Source organism: Ambystoma mexicanum, chromosome 2q (genome assembly GCF_040938575.1).
Source record: "Ambystoma mexicanum isolate Mex_15411 chromosome 2q, UKY_AmexF1_1, whole genome shotgun sequence".
In the NCBI taxonomy this organism is placed as follows: domain Eukaryota; kingdom Metazoa; phylum Chordata; class Amphibia; order Caudata; family Ambystomatidae; genus Ambystoma; species Ambystoma mexicanum.
Window position 1 is genome coordinate 21,583,748 of NC_090924.1, and position 16,308 is coordinate 21,600,055.

The window sequence follows — 16,308 nt, forward strand, 5'->3', positions numbered from 1 at the left end:
CTGCTCCTTACGTAGCATATCTGCAGATATGCTTCCTTCCAATCATATTAGCAGAAAATGTATTATGTTAACACCCTCATGTCACAAACAATGGTAGCTTCAGATTATAATAACTGTTTCTTTTTCAATTTCCTTCTGCCTTCCTGCCTTCTGCATTCAGCACAGTAAGAGAAAATAAGAGAGGAAAATGCATGTTTAAAAACGAATTTCAAAACATGTACTTCCACCTCATTTTTCACATAGAGATTACATTATAATGTTAATGAGTTAGCACTAGTGATTAGTATTTGTTAATTAAGTCAGGTAGTTAGATAAATAATGTAGTCTCCTGTGTATGAGGCATTTCAATGAAGAGAAAAGAAAGAAAAAAAAATAATGCACATTTACCCTCTGTAGCTTTATATTGGGCTTTCTGGCTGCATTATGAATTCCATACCATGCCTGCCTCCAGCCATATATTCACCTGTTATATTGACAACATAAAGATGACTATATGTGTGTGCCACATTATTGCTGGCAATAGAATGCTATCACATTCAGTGAGGCGCTATACTACAAGGCGCTATACTACAAAGCACTATAAATTATACTACAGATCTAAGAGATCATTGTTCAGTATTCAGGGATATGGTTGACTATAGTTCAATCAATGGGCGCTTCATTGAAGACAAGGTTGGGAGTCACATAGTGTATTTAGTCATTGGGTTGTTAGAAGTTCAGTCGCATCATAAGGTTGATGTTGGCATTATGGAAAGAGCCATGTTTTTAGTAATTTGTGGACTGGCATAAAGTCATGGGTGTGTTGAATGTGCGGTGGAAGCGAGTTCCACACAGCCGGGGCCAATGCTGAGAAAGAGGATCCTCCTATCCTGACAGAGTTAGTGGTTGGGATCACTAAAAGGAGGGCAGTGCTTGATTTTATGGTGCGGGTGGGAGGTAAGGTTTTAGTTTTTCGTGCAGGTATCATGGGCCGGTCTTGTGCACTGCACAATGGGTGATGCACAGGGCCTTAAATGTGGCCCTTCGTCCGACTGGGAGCCAGTGGAGGGTTCGCAGAGCTGGAGAGGTGTGGTCTCTTGCACCCAGGGCGAGGAGTAGTTTAGCAGCAGCATTTTGCACTCTTTGGAGTTTATTAAGGTGGTATGCCGGGACTCCTAGTTGGCGTAGTCCAGTCTCAACATTACAATAGACATAACAGCAGCAAGTCTGTTTGGGAAGGAGAGGTGGGGGAAAATGAGCCTGAGTAGTTTGAGGTGGTAGTGACAGCATTTAGACACGTTGTTGATTTGTCGGGAGAGGGTTCAGCCAGAGTACATAGTGCATCCTAGGTTTTTTACTGTGACGGGCGGGTTAGGGGTTTAGCCCATGGAAGGGAGCCAAGGGAGTGGACGGGGTAGAAGCTTTGTGTTGCCACACACCATGATTTCAGTTTTAGTTGGGTTTAAGAGGAGGTGGTTTATAGTCATACAATGGTCAATATCTAGGAAGCTAGCTGCGAGGTCGGGTTGGGGGTTGGAGTCTAATTTGTGGATTTTAAGGATTATTTGGGTATCGTCAGCGTAGTTGTAGCACAAGATATTGTGCAGGTATATGATTCCAGGAAGCGTGTACAAATAGAGGTTCAATAGGAGAGCTTATAGACATGCGCCTTGCGGTACTCCAGTATTAACTGAGCTAGCAGCTGAGCCAAAAGGGGGGAGGGGGGTTATTTTTTTTCTGTTGCTGAGGAATGAGGTGATCCATTTGAGAGCAGAGCCATGAATTCCAAGGGCGTGGCAATGGAAAAGGAGGATTGAGTACTTAATCATGTTGAAGGCTGCTGACAAGTTGAGGAGAATTAGAGCAGCACATCTGTCAGAGTCTGAAGTGATCTTAAGATCATCCCAGATTGAGGCCAGAGTGGTTTCGGTGCCATGATGTGATTGGAAGCCTGATTGTGCGGGCTGAGGAGGTTGTTGGATTCAACAAAGGCGTTTAGTTGGGAGTATGCTGATCAGTCAATGAGTTTTGCAAGGAATCTGGTGTTGTAGATGGGTCTGTAGTTTTTGCGGTCAAGGGGGTCAAGAGATGTTTCACAATTTTGAGGGCATCAGGGAAGATTCCAGAGCTTAGGGAGTCATTTAGAATGGTTCTTGCATGTTCTACTGCGCAGGTGGATGAGAATATTTCTTTGAGGACTGAAGCGGGGCAGAGCTCAAGGGGGGAGCCAGATGGTTTTCTAGCAGATAGAAGGTCAAGACATGTGTCTCTGGAGATAGGTCTGAAGGAGTCAAAGGTGGGTGTAAGAGGTTTTGTCTTTGGGACTATTACCTAACTTGGCTGTATTTTGGTATTGTGGTATTTTGGCGGTAAATTGGCATTACTTTATTTTGGTGGTAATTTAGTGGTGAGCGTACCTTCTATAAGAATGCCATGTGATAAGCCAAACCCTCCCCCTTTATAATTATGATACACTTTGGGCTGACTGTAAACATCCACCCAGGCTTAGCACATTAGTAGGGAACCTAGTAAGATCATAAATCATGTCAATTATCGCATATAGATTGTGCCAATAGTTTATCTACGCCAAAGACCAACACACAAACTTCCTATCTTTGTATATATATTTACCATTTTTCTCTGACTTTGCCTCTTGCAGTAATAGAGTGGTAAATATTTTATCATTGTGGTGCAAACACCAACGCCTCCTAGTTACTTTCCCCCACTGAAATAGTGACCATCAGACGTACGAAGTGAAACAGAAAACACCAAACACCAGCATGGTTTCTGCTATGGCAGTTATTGTTTTTTTATTATTACATTTCATGATACACAGTTATAATCTCTTACCAACAGGCTGGCACAGCTGCGATTCTCTGAGAAACAAAATACAAATGCATTGCAAGAACTTTTCTTTTCTTTTTGTTAGTTCCCCGTGTGTGAAAAAAACCCACATTGACCAATTTAAAAAGAATGCCCTATTCTTGTCTAAACAGTCACAGAGAAAATTGGCAGTCATTCACGCTTTCCTCAATTCCACAAATACTTACAGAAGGACTGGAGTATCTGTAATTTATCATTGCGACCCCTCCTTGCTCCTGCCTGCTCTGAAGGCTTCCCCAGCCACACAATCCCTGGCACTTCCTAGATGGCCTTGAGTTTCCAGGCAGATATGACTGCAACCCCACTGCAGCCGGGGGCAAAAAATCCAGCACCCAGCAGTGGCGCAGGAAAGCACAGAAAGGAGCCCAGTCTTTTGGTTCCACTCTCTATTTAATCAATCTTCCCATCAATCAAAAGTAGCACAGCCTCCCCTTTGACATATCTATGTATGTATGTATGTATGTATCTATATCTTTCCTGTGCAAACAAAAGAGTTGTCAGAATGCACACTAAGACAGCTATTCATTTCTTATTGTTTTTTTTTTCTTTTTTCTGATGCACATTTCTCATGGAGAAAAACTAATACAGAATTTCCATCCATTTTACTGAAATTGCATTGCAGTGTTAATCAGGAGAACTAATTTGTTATTGGGGTGTTGTTAATAGGGAAGTTAGTTTGTTATATATGTTATTTTCCAGTGCAGTTCTTCAGTTCTTCACAGATAGGAATGCTCATCATTTTGTATGTGTGTACTGTACATTGAATTCACTGTCTTTTTCTGCATTCTGCTTTTGCATGTAAGACCTAATGTGGCATTTCACCTGCTTCATGTAATTTACCATCTCTTCTCTGCATATAGACCAATCCCACTAAAATAAATGCTGACCTCTATCACTAATCTGCTAATGGTTTTGCACCCATTTTACTGGCTGCATCTGCACACGTTTTGTTGGGTGCTTTTAAAGTGAGCACCCATTTTACTGGCTGCATCTGAAAACATTGTCACCCATACACATTTTGTAGTGGCTACTTTTAAAAACACTGTCATATATCCCTACATGGGTAAGGTGGGGGATGGGGCAGAGGGGGGAGTGGGGATGTTGGATTGGTCAGTAGATGGGGGAAAAGGAGGGGCAGTTTGTTGTTAAGGGAAGTCAAGAGCGGTGGATTAGAAGTGGAGGGACAGAGAGTCGTAGAGCGATTGTGATGGGGCAGATTGGGAAGAGGTGCAAGTGGGTTTGACGGATTCAGATATTATTCTGTGGAGTTCTTTTCTGCGGTTTCCACAGTTGAGAATACGATTGTTGTTGTAGGCTTTTTTGGCTTTCTGGATTTGAACTTTGTAGTTGCGATGGTGCAAGGATCTGCTGAGATTGTTTTTTTTATGCTCACCATTCGTGTTCCAGAGATTTATTTAGTTTTTTGGCATTCCTCAGTTCTGCAGTTTTGGAAATGGTTAATTGTGTGATGAAGAGGGGCACAAGGGCATGAGAGGAATTAGTGATACATTTAGCCATGAATCGAAGGAGTTGATGGTTAAGGATCTGTCAGGGGGGTGTTGTAGGGGGTCTGAGAAGTAGGTTGTCAGCCAGGTCTTTACTTTGTTCCAGCATTTACGGGGATGGGGGGGGGCTTCGTGGAGGTCAGGGGGAGGAGCAGGTAAGAGGATGGAGAAAGGGACGACAAAGTGGTCGGACCAGATGAGTGGTAAGGGGAGTCTAGATGGATCAGGGTGTGGGAGCTGAAGATAGCATCTAGGGTGTGCCCTTAAAGTGGGTTGGACCATTCATATGAAGGGAAAAGTTGAGTGCATCAAGACTGTCGACCGGTGGATGGGTAATGGGGTTGGTGGGAATGTCCAACCAGATATTGAAGTTTCCTAGGAGAGTCAGGGAGGGGTGATTTACTTGAATGGTGGCTACAGAGTCACAGAGGTTGGTTGAGAAATGTCTGTCGGAACCAGGAGGTCTATAAATGGAAGCTGTGGGAGAAAGTCGGAGGTAGAGAGAATTTAACAAGAAGGGATTTGCATGATGTGATATATGTCTGAGATTCAACGAGTAAGACGGAGAAGTGAGATTTGAAGAGGACTGCCACACCGCCTCCTCTTGATGGTCTGTTGAGCGGCATGAGTGAGTAGCCGGGGGAAGGCCTCATGGGACAGGGGTTGGGTAGGAGTGCCCATGACTGTATGACAGTTGTGGGTTCTGGTACATGGCAACATGTTCGCATGCATGCCTGAATAACATTGCAGTGGGTGTGGCCAAGGGGTAGGCTCTTGGATGCATGGCCAAAGGCCGTATGCAGTGCCAGTGGCCTTATTACATTTGTGGGTTCTGGTACTTGGCCACATGTTTGTATGCTGGTGTGTGGGTTGGGTAGGAGTGCTGGTGACCGTATGAAGGTTGTGGGTTCTGGTACCTGGCCACATGTTTGCATGCATGGCTGCATAATGTTGTGGTGGGTGTGGCCAGGCGTAGGCTCTTGGGTGCATGGCCAAAGGCAATAGGAGTGCCGGTGGCTGTATTACGTTTGTCGGTTCTGGTACCTGGCCACATGTTCGCATGCATTGTGGGTGTGGCGAAGGCCTAAGTCTTGGCTGCATGGCCAAAGGCCATAGGCCGTAGGCCATGCACCCAAGAGGGTAGGCCTTGGCCACACCCAACGCAATGTACTGCAGCCATGCATGCCAACACTGTGATACTGTGAATTTTCTTTTACGTACATGGAGACATGCTGGTACCTTATATATGGTGCAATGAATGCACAGCTGAATTAATATATATATATATATATATATATATATATATATATATATATATATATATATGTACATTTACGGCCCCTATTTACTATTTACATGCGCACTGTGTTACGAATGAAGAGTCTGTGTTAGCAGACTGTGTGTGCAATGGCTGTGCATACGGGAGTGGCAGGGCCATTTTACACACTTTGATGCCTTTGGGGAAGACATTTTTGGGCCTCTCCTTCATGAAAGGAAAGGAATTGTTTTTCAACTTCTTGAAAGATTGTATGTGCTTTGTAATGTATGCAGCATAGTGACCTGATCTGGTTGTGTCGCCTGTGTGGTACATTATGGCTATTGGTGTGAACGTTTTGTTGCCAAATGATACCTGTGCATGTGTGAAGGTAGTAAGCTTGCAGTTATTTTTTTTCCCATCTTCATTGTACGTCAAAAGCATTTATATTATATATTGGCTATGGGATTGTATATGAAAGTTTGAACGATTATCAGAAATGCAAGGCCTATACAATATGCTATGGTTTGCACTTTGTACCTCATTTTGAAATTAAATGGATTCACAGTAATGTATACATCCATAGAGAAAGTGTTCCATATGGACTTGTTCCTGAATGACATGAGTGCACAGAGTACATGCATGTTTCCACATGTAGAACATCTGAAAGATTTGATGCATGGTTATGTTTTCCAATACCTTCAGTAAGTACATTACCACTTCCTGTGGATGTACTGGTTTAACGTGCATTTACCATTCAAACACTTATGCATATGCACGTTATAAATGCCATATCATATCATATCATACTCTAATTCCTGCTTTATTCCTGAGCCACTGTAACTGGTTGTAGGATTGCGTCCAGCATGTATGTGCAGGCCTATTATTTCTAAGAACAACTGATTTGAGCCGTGTCAATAAATGTTTTCAACAATTGGTGCCATTTGCAATGCACGTTTGCTTGCTACATTTGCAGAGTAATTTGTATTAGGTGTTCTCTTTCATGTTTCTATACAAAATGTGCTAGGGGTGCATGGGTACTTTCTATACTTTTAGGTAGAGGTGGTCTGTTTCTTCCTTTTTGCTAGTCATTCTGTAGTGGCTGTTGGAGAAAAAAGGAAAGTGTAGGCCTGCATTGGTGATGTCATCTTTCATGTCATGTGTCTTAGCAGTGCACAGTGGTGGCGTGAGTTATGGTTGCTTATCTTAACATAACTGGCAAATTTCTGGGGATTTTCGGTCTTACTAGTAACCATAATATGAATAGGATGTTATTAGTGCAAAGTAACTGTAATGTCCCTTTCAAATAGTTGTTGCGCTGAAGTTAATAGATTTTTCTTACGGTAACTGAACCATAACGTCCCTTTAACAATGTTTATTGTCAGTGAATTTCATAGGTTTTTAGTAGGGCACTGTAACCAGAACGTTCCTTTTTCATAGTTTTTTCAGTAAAGGTGATAGGGTTTTTGTAGTGCAACTTAGCCATAACGTCTCTTTAATAATGTTTTTTTTTCACTGAATTTCATAGGTTTTTACAAGGATACTCTTAGTTTGTATAGATGTACTGGACAGCATATTGAAACCGGTGGCTCCTTACTAATAGCCACAGTGGTTACAAACAGCGTATCTGTTCGCGGACATCGGGTGGCGTCCAACCTGCCGAGAAGGGGAGGGGTGGTCGTGCATTTTGATACCATGCAGCAAAGACAAGAAACATATACAAACAGCAGCAAGTATGTGAATTGGAAGGGAAAATGCAGTAGGTGTAGAAACTCTGTACTTTTGAAACAAACAGTGCAAAGACATAGGGTACGCAGCATAATGGAATGCACCAACAAGAGAAGTAACGTGTGCCTTCAACAATGTTACCGCACAGCTGCTTTACATAGGAACAAAGAAGAAAGAGGCAGAGATAGGCCCGCAAACTACTGAGAGCAGAATGTCACTTCAACATGGTAAGTACACCAAAGTTTACCTTATAATTGCACAGGACCCGCAGTGTTCAATAGTAGGAAAGCATGATGTTTTCTTTTTGTGCGCATCAATGGCAACCATCCTAGAATGACTGGAAGAGAACTTCCCGCATGACGAAATGAGTGAGGATGATAACCCCATTGGTAGGCACTGCAGTGTGAATAGTAAAATAATTACTGCTATCGCAAGCACCCTAGAATGGCTGGAAGAGAATTTCTCATATGATGAAATGAGTGACCATAGTAACCACATAGGTAGGGAATGCAGTGTGAAAAGTAACCCAATTACAATATATTACTTCATGTATACCAAACACATTTGTTTTTCTTTAACAGAACATACGGGAATAGAAAGGAGTACACCGCAAGCGGCACCTCTTCCACAGCAACATACGGCCACAGGAATTGAAGGAACGCTGTAAATAACAAACGAGACCATCTGGATGCAAAATGGGTGAATTGCTGGACAATTTTGCTTCCTTGTAAGATTCCTTACAAGGACATATTAGGGAGAAAATAAAATACCACTGTCCCATCTGCACATGCCCCCATCCTCATTTTCCAGCCCGCCATCCCCGCAAATAAAGGGTGAGGGGTGAATGGGAGTAAAGCTGTATCTAAAATGGATGTGCCTTATATAAAAATAAAATCGATTACCAGGGTGTCACCTAATTTCATCTCCAATCTATTAATTGTAAATAGGGCGGTCGGATCAGATAAGGCTTTCATGCCACGTTACACACATGTTCAATGAATCTCAGTTAAGGTTTTTCAGAACCCAAAGAAAACTGTCAGTGTGGAATTGTATATTTTGTTTTTTCTTCTTTCCAACACCATGCACAGATACAATTATGTTTTGCTTGTTCGCACATATCACCAATACAAAAGTTTGAAATGTGACTTTTCTTGGTATTGTTACGAAAGCTCAACACTTACCATCTCATCCGCGGCGGCTCCCAGCCGCACAATGAGAATGTGGTGGCTACTCCCTCCAGCACCAGAAGTCCGCGTTCTACATGGAGGTTGCCATGGCGACTGAGCAATGCTGTGCGGTGTCGGCGCCAGTCAGGTTCCTGATGTTTGAGATCACTTGTCACATGACTCCTAATTGTCACGTGACTTACATAATCAGGAAATCACACAGCGCCTCGAGTACTTAAAGGATTCTTATTCATTCCTCTTTGCTTCTCAACACCGTTGGGTGGCTGTTTTGTTTCCTTGTGCACTTAACCTTGCTTTTTGTATTTTGCTGTATTACATTTGGATTACCTGGTTGTGCTAGACTCCTGGCTTCGTTTCGTGACTGCTTCTGGATTACCCCTCTGCCTCTGCTGACCCTGTGGCTACGACTTGGCTTTGACTCCAGGACTGCCTTTGGAGTTTTCTGCTTTTTTGGTGTACTGTGTGTTTCTTGAACTATGCTCTACACCCTGGATTTGCTTTTTGGATTTTCCATTTTGAACTGTGTTCTGGACTTGGTTCTTTCCCTTGGATAGCTTCTTGAACTTGGGTGGACTGGACCTTCGGTTTCCTATGGATTGTGTTCCACTCGGCTCATGATGCCCCTTTTTTCACCGTCCCGGCTGCCAACGATTGTTACTCCAGTCTGAAGGCGATCCATGAGCACACCTATGCCAACCTCCAAAGGCTCAAGACACCCTGCGTCAGGAGGTTGACAAACATTGTCGACCTGCCCCTCTCTATAAACCTGGTGATGAAGTCTAGTTATCCACACGCCACCTATGCATTCCAGGTTGCCGTAACTTGCAACCGTGATTTGTGGGAACCTACTGCATCACAAAGGTCATCAATCCAGTGTCTTTTCGCCTTGCTTTACCGGCTTCCTGGCACATAAAGCTGGCTTTTCACACTTCCCTTTTAAAACCATGTCTAACCTCCACACGCATTAACATTCCACCTCCCCGGTTGAACCTGGTTCTGCTGACGAGTACGAACTTCATGCCATCCTTAAATTGTGTTTTTTTAGAGGCAGTCTCCAATATCTTGTGGATTGGAAGGGGTATGGTCCTGAGGATAGGACCTGGGAACCTGTTGCTTACATCCATACGCTGGCCTTGCTGCAGCACTTCCACCTATCTCATCCTCATCGGGGTCTGCAACCCTTAGAGGGGATTATGTTATGAATGAGCAACACTCATCATCTCGTCTGTGGCAACCCCCAGCCTGATGGTTCCTCTGCACGATGTGAAAGCAGCGACTACGTCCAACAGCACCACAGGTCCCACGTTCTACATGTGAGACGTCGGCTCCAGTCAGGTTCCCGACACTTGAGATCACCCTTCATGTGACTCCTGTCACGTGACTTACGCAATCAAGAAATCATGCAGCGCCCGCAGTACTTAAATGATTCTTATTCATTCCACTTAGCTTCTCAATGCCTTTGAGTGGCTGCTTTGTTTCATTGGGTACTTTACCTTACCTTTTGTATTTTGCTGATTTCAACTTGGATTACCTAGTTGCTCTAGGCTCCTGCCTTCATTGACTGGACCGCTTTTGGACTACCCCTCTGCGTCTGCTGACCATGTGGCTTCGACTTGGCTCTGACTCCTGGACTGCCTTTGGATTTTCCTGCTGTTTTGGTGAATGGTGTGTTTCTTGAACTTTGCTCTGCTCCCTGGATTTTCTTTTTGGAATGTCCATTTTTGACTCGGGGGAACTGTGTTCTGGACTTGGTACTTTCCCTTGGATATCTGCTGTAAAATGTTGAACTTGGCTGGACTGGACCATTGGTTTCCTATGGATTGTGTACCTCCCAGCTCACACCAAGAACTTTGTGGACTTCTCTACTGCGCTCCAGACATGTGCATTCTTACCCTTCATAGGCTCACCTCATCTACGCATCATCGGAATGTGGGTTTACCTAGTGTCAGGTAAGAATAGATTGCATTTACACTAAGGGGCGGGGGGTATTGACAATACTGTATTATTGTTAACCCCTGTATTTCCCTTTCAGCCACTGAGGACCTGACGCAGTGCTTCCAATTCCACCTGTGGTCTCAATAACTGGCTAGGTAGATTACTTTTACTCTCTCTGGCTGGTGCTTGGGAATGGAGGTATAAGTTCACTTGAGGAGATCAAGTAGAACAGCTATGAAGTGTACATATTTTCAGATAACAATATTTCATTGTGAGAATGTGTGGTGGTTTGTTATTGTGTGGCCTGTTTAAGCCTTTATGGTGTCTAGGCTAGCCGGGGGTAAAGCTCACAAACAGAAATTGTGGCAGCAAGTATATCATACATTTCTATGACTTTGTTATTTTAGTCATATATGTTTTCTGAATTAGAGCTTAAACAACGTGGCAGAGGATTATGTGTTTCCAACCCCCACCAGTTGAGAAACATGCATGATCAACAAGCTGTTCATATCACATAAACACTATCCTGCATAGGCCTCCACTACTATGGCTAAGTGAAAACAATCAAAATGTTTGGTTGATTGAGAAAACTTTATTGTCGTATAATATAGCTTTCCCGATTAATAGCAAAATGCTGTATTGCAGATGTTCAATCACCAAGGAGGTGATAAAGATCGAGAAGGCCATGATGGGTAGTCAAATGATCCCTTGAAGGGGCTACAGGAAAGGTTCCTCCTAGGTAGGCAGGAAATAACCAGGTACATATTCTTGCAGAATGTACTGATACGGAGGATTTGGATGATGAATGAAATTCCAAGATTGAAGTCTGATATTTTTGGGATAGGTGACTCCCCTCCTCTAATGGTCACCATGTTCATTAACCTTATGCTTGAGAAAAAGGTACAGGCATATGGGTAAGACTAAAGCACGGGTGGGCAGAGGAACTGAATTGTGAACTGTCTGTGGAGGAATGGACAAGTTGATAACTGACCCTTTCCACTCTAATCTAGACCTCAATGTCTACCTTACTCAACAAATAGGACTCTTTCCATTATATTGCAAAACAATACAATAAGGCACATCCTGTTGGTGCTAGTCCAAGATATTACAGGAGCCCTTGTGGCTTTTTAATGTATTCAATTGATGGTATAAGCTTGAAATTACAGTAGTTTGGGATTTGTTCGCATAGATGTCAGAAACGACATTGTTTGAATTCCATAACATGTTTTATTTCATATTCGTAAAAGAAAAAAGATAAAAAGAAGATGTGTAACATCCTGGATATGGGTTTTCAAATTTCAAGTGCCCAAATGCCCAAAAAATCCCAAATGGCCGAATGCAAACACGTGTTTCGACCTTTACTAGGTCCTTCTCAAAGCTCTGCTGGTTCTATTAATTATAACAAAGTAAGAATAATTGTCAAAAGAAAATACATAATGAAAAAGAAACCAGTAAACAATGTGAATCCCAAACAACACATTTAGATTCATTTATACATTATAGGTAACAGCGGGTAAGATCAGGGGATGCAGACGGGAAAGGGAGAGATTAACAGAGAAAAGGAAAAAAAAATGAAAATCACAATCATATGTATTTATTAATTTGTATATCGTTCAACGAACTTTTACAAACACTACATTAAACATATCAGTCAGATCATATACCATTCAAGTTGCCATACAAATACACATACAAATACAAATACAGGTAAAATACAAGTACAGGAATCACAGAGGGGCAGCAATCGAATCACGTTATACACTTACAGGGTACAATTTCAGAGTACAGTTTCGAAGTGCAATTTTGGGACCTCATTTTATCTTACACCTGCTAGTGATCCACATTTTACAACATTAAGGCAGCATATTCACTTTTCCCAGCCCTGGGTGTGGTGTTTGTCATATATCTACTGACCAGACGGGAAGCTGTACTAAATACCCCACGTTAAAAACTAAAATGCTTTCCCACAAACATGTGGAGGAGCTAAGATCATCAGAGTGACCCTGAAGGGCACTCAATAAATACATACATATTAAAATAGAGCAAGCATGCATATACAATACTCCCTTTGGGTCAGTTAATTCCTCGGAGATATGGACCGTCTCCCTATATAGTTGACATTCTATCAGACTTAGCACCCAACCTAGGTTTATTAGTAAACATTTCACAGTTTTCTTTTGCCATCTTTTTGATCACTGTGGACCACACATTGAATAAGGCAAACGTAATTCTCCCTGAGTCAGAGTTTATACAATAGTTCCAAAAGCCGTTGCCCTTTATCGCTTCGTACGCATGCACAAAGCCCCAGCCTTGTCATATACACATCTCCTAACTTTTTACACTGTGTAAGGACGTGGCAGGGTGTTTGCAGTGCGCTGGGTACCCTACACATACGGCATATTGGATCCCCTTCTAGTATCTTGCACCTAGCACCGATAAACATCAGCAGGGCAGTTGATTTGTTCATAATTTCAGAAGGAACCGCTGCATAGCGTAGGACGGACATTGCCTTATCCATTTTTGTGTTTGCAGAGAGGAATGTGTCATATTCACAACATATTTATAGTTGGTAAGGGTAGACAGATGGGAGTAATTGTGGGTCCAATCCCACTTCCTCTGTCTGTTTTTATACAGTAACATCAGAGGATGGGCCCTCGTCCCCGTTTAAAGTTGGGTTGCCAACCTATCCACTGGTATATCTTTACAATGTCGTTATCATATTCCAAATCACAGTGTCTGTAAGCGTGACCAACGGGCTCACTTAAGGTGGCCAATAGTTTACACTGTGGGCAGGAATTTGATTTTATATGCAATTGCACCTGTCATACTATCAACTGGCCTTTCAGGGAAACTAACCCAATTCTAGTCACAAATCACAATGAATATATCTTATTGGCTTCTTCCAATTCAAGACTTTTATGTTTCAGGTAGCAGTTTTTCAATGATTTCAATGATTTTCAATGATACTGGAGTGATTTACAAACTGGTGGTGCTGTTTCCCATGTTAGCCCCAAATCACCCATCAGTGTGCACTGATAATTTGATAGGAGTTCTTTAGAGTGCTTTCATATTCAGAGTGGATCAGAGATGATCTAACACCAATAGCTGTACCAATGCATTCCTGATTGCTGCCTACTTGTGATGAAACATGACTATCATTGGCTGCTCACCTTGCATCTGAAGACATCTTTCTAAGGGGTTATTCCCCAGCAAAGATATCACCAATTGAGTGAACTGTTCCTATGAGAGCGACAAAAAGGAAAGGGGATTCCCTTGCATTCATGGTCGTTTTATTAACCCTCTTGATGTTTTTGATACAGTTTTCTCCCATTGTGAAACATTGGAACGACATCCTTGACTGAATTTAGTGTCCTAATTTTATTCATGTTTTTAAGGCTGATCCAAACTGTATATGATATGGTCAGCAAAAACGGGATACTTGTTTTTCATAATATCGTATATTTTACTTTTTTTTAAATCCTCAAAGTCGGCTTTTGCCAAATGGCCGTGTTCCCTAAAAAGTATTTCTTTTTAACATTGCTCGTAATGTGTAGTCTTTGTATTAGTATACGGCGGCACCTTGGAACCCTTTCAGTAATAATGTAGCAACTCCCTTAAGTCAATTACCGCCTGAGCAATAATAACATGGTTGTTATATTAGAGGATCACAGCTGACTTCCGAGAGATAAAAATGAATACAGATAATACAATCTTTAATTAAGACATATTGTATCCTATACCGTGCCATTTTCACAAAAGTTACGATACCCTGATATAGTAGCTCAAATATCCCCTACATTGCACCCCTGAGTAGAAGCCGAAACTACCCATACTGGATAGTGACCACTGACAGGGGTCCGGGATTAAGCAGGGAGGGGCTGTGACACATGTAATGGGATTGTCACAGGATCACAGGGTTCTAGATTGATGTAATGAACATAATGGACATGGTAACTCTTAGGCACTGCAATAGGCACCATACGTAGTGATCTTTCAAACATGGTTAGACAGCTGAGATTTCGGCATAGTACAGCAACTCTGGATCTGCAGGGCATTCACTGTGGCCAAGAAGCACATATTAAGTCAGAAAGATGAAGAAAAAGCTGCACGTAGAGGAATGGATTGCGAATCTCCAACGCCCTTCCAAATATGAAAAAATGGTGTATGTAAAACAGGAAAAGGCATATGTGCATTTGGACATGTGGCCATCAAACAATTAGTTATATCACTGAGTAGTGGAATCCTGGAGAAGTGGTAGTCAGTGATGGACTTCATAGGATGTATTGCTCTTTAATATGTATTCTTGCTGTGATGGCTGACTCTGACCTTACTGTGTTATCTTGTGTTTCAGGGTGTTCTGTGTTGTGTATGGGATTTGTAACCTGCTGCAGGGGGAATAATGAAATAGCCACTGGATTTTGTATTTCATTGTAAAGGTGCTGTAGTGGCTGACCTCTTATACTATCCTTCGCCCCACCCCGTCATCCACTCTTTTATTATGTTATGCCATATGTTAATTGTGTGTGTGACTAACTTAGCAAAAATAAATAAAATTTGTAAAAAACAAAGACCTCCTTTGATGGTAAATTGACGTGCCCTGGTGAATGTTCCTTTAGTGATGCTATCCCTCTTAGAAAAAACGAGCTCTCAGCCCAGCTTGCAGCAAAATGTACACAATATTACCTTTTAGAAAGTTCCCGAAAATCACATCTTGCAACAAAGTAACCTTGATAAAAAAAAGAGCAACTCCACATGTAACGGACACATGAAGGCTGACTGTGTAAGCACGGAAACAGGACTCTTGCGAGACCTTAACATGTTATGCAGCCCTGTTCTGTATGACAATTAAAACAATGTACCATATATCTAAGTGTATTTTATATATTGTTGTGCTCTACCTCTTTTCAAGTGCAGTTATTCCACGCACGTGATTTACAGCACTAGCAATTTACAAAGGTCAGATAATTAAATAAAAGCAATTGACTGTATTTTCAATTCAGTAAGTCTATAAAGAAATACAGCTCTCTTCTCCGACGTATTTCTGTGTGTTTGTGTGTGTATCTGACTTGTACAACAATTTAAATCGCTTAAACATAAAGATCGAGGAGATATGTGGGTATCAAGTGATATCATGTGTTTAAATGTACTATGGTGTCTGTTAATTAAATAATATGCACGCTTCCGTTGTTTGAATCAACATTAAAGGAGAGCAGTTGTATTATTCTAAATGAACAAAAGCATCAATTAGTGTACACATACATATCAGTGGGAAGGTGGGTATTGCTCCAAACGTTCATATGTGATATAGGGTTGTTAGAAAAAAAGAATGAATGCATTTTTTCTATACACACAGCTCTGGCAAAAAGGCCTCCTCTAGCTTTCTGCATTACCTTTAGATGCAGCACTGTGTCATGTTCATTAGACGTTATAGTGCAAGAAATGAATACATAGTCACATACCAGTAGCCGCAGTTCGAGTGGTGATCGACAATACTGCCTCTAGCTAGCATACACATTTTCCTATGAAATATTTTCTGCGAGGTCACATCACAACTCAGAAGACAGCGGAGGAATGTATGAACTAGTCGTAGCTGTCAGTGCCACTGAGATATGACAGAGAAAAAACAATATGTTTTGAAAAGTCTGCTTTTAAGAGCAGATTATTTTGTGTGCCTGGGTGTTGTGATTAACACAAATGGATTTAATCCCGGGCACAGTATCCACTTGGATACATGGTACATGATAGCATGTGATGCTCCATAAAGTGAAGATCTACTTGGACATTGTTCATACAGGTATTGCAGGAACTGTCACCTAAACCTTTTTAGTCCGAGTTG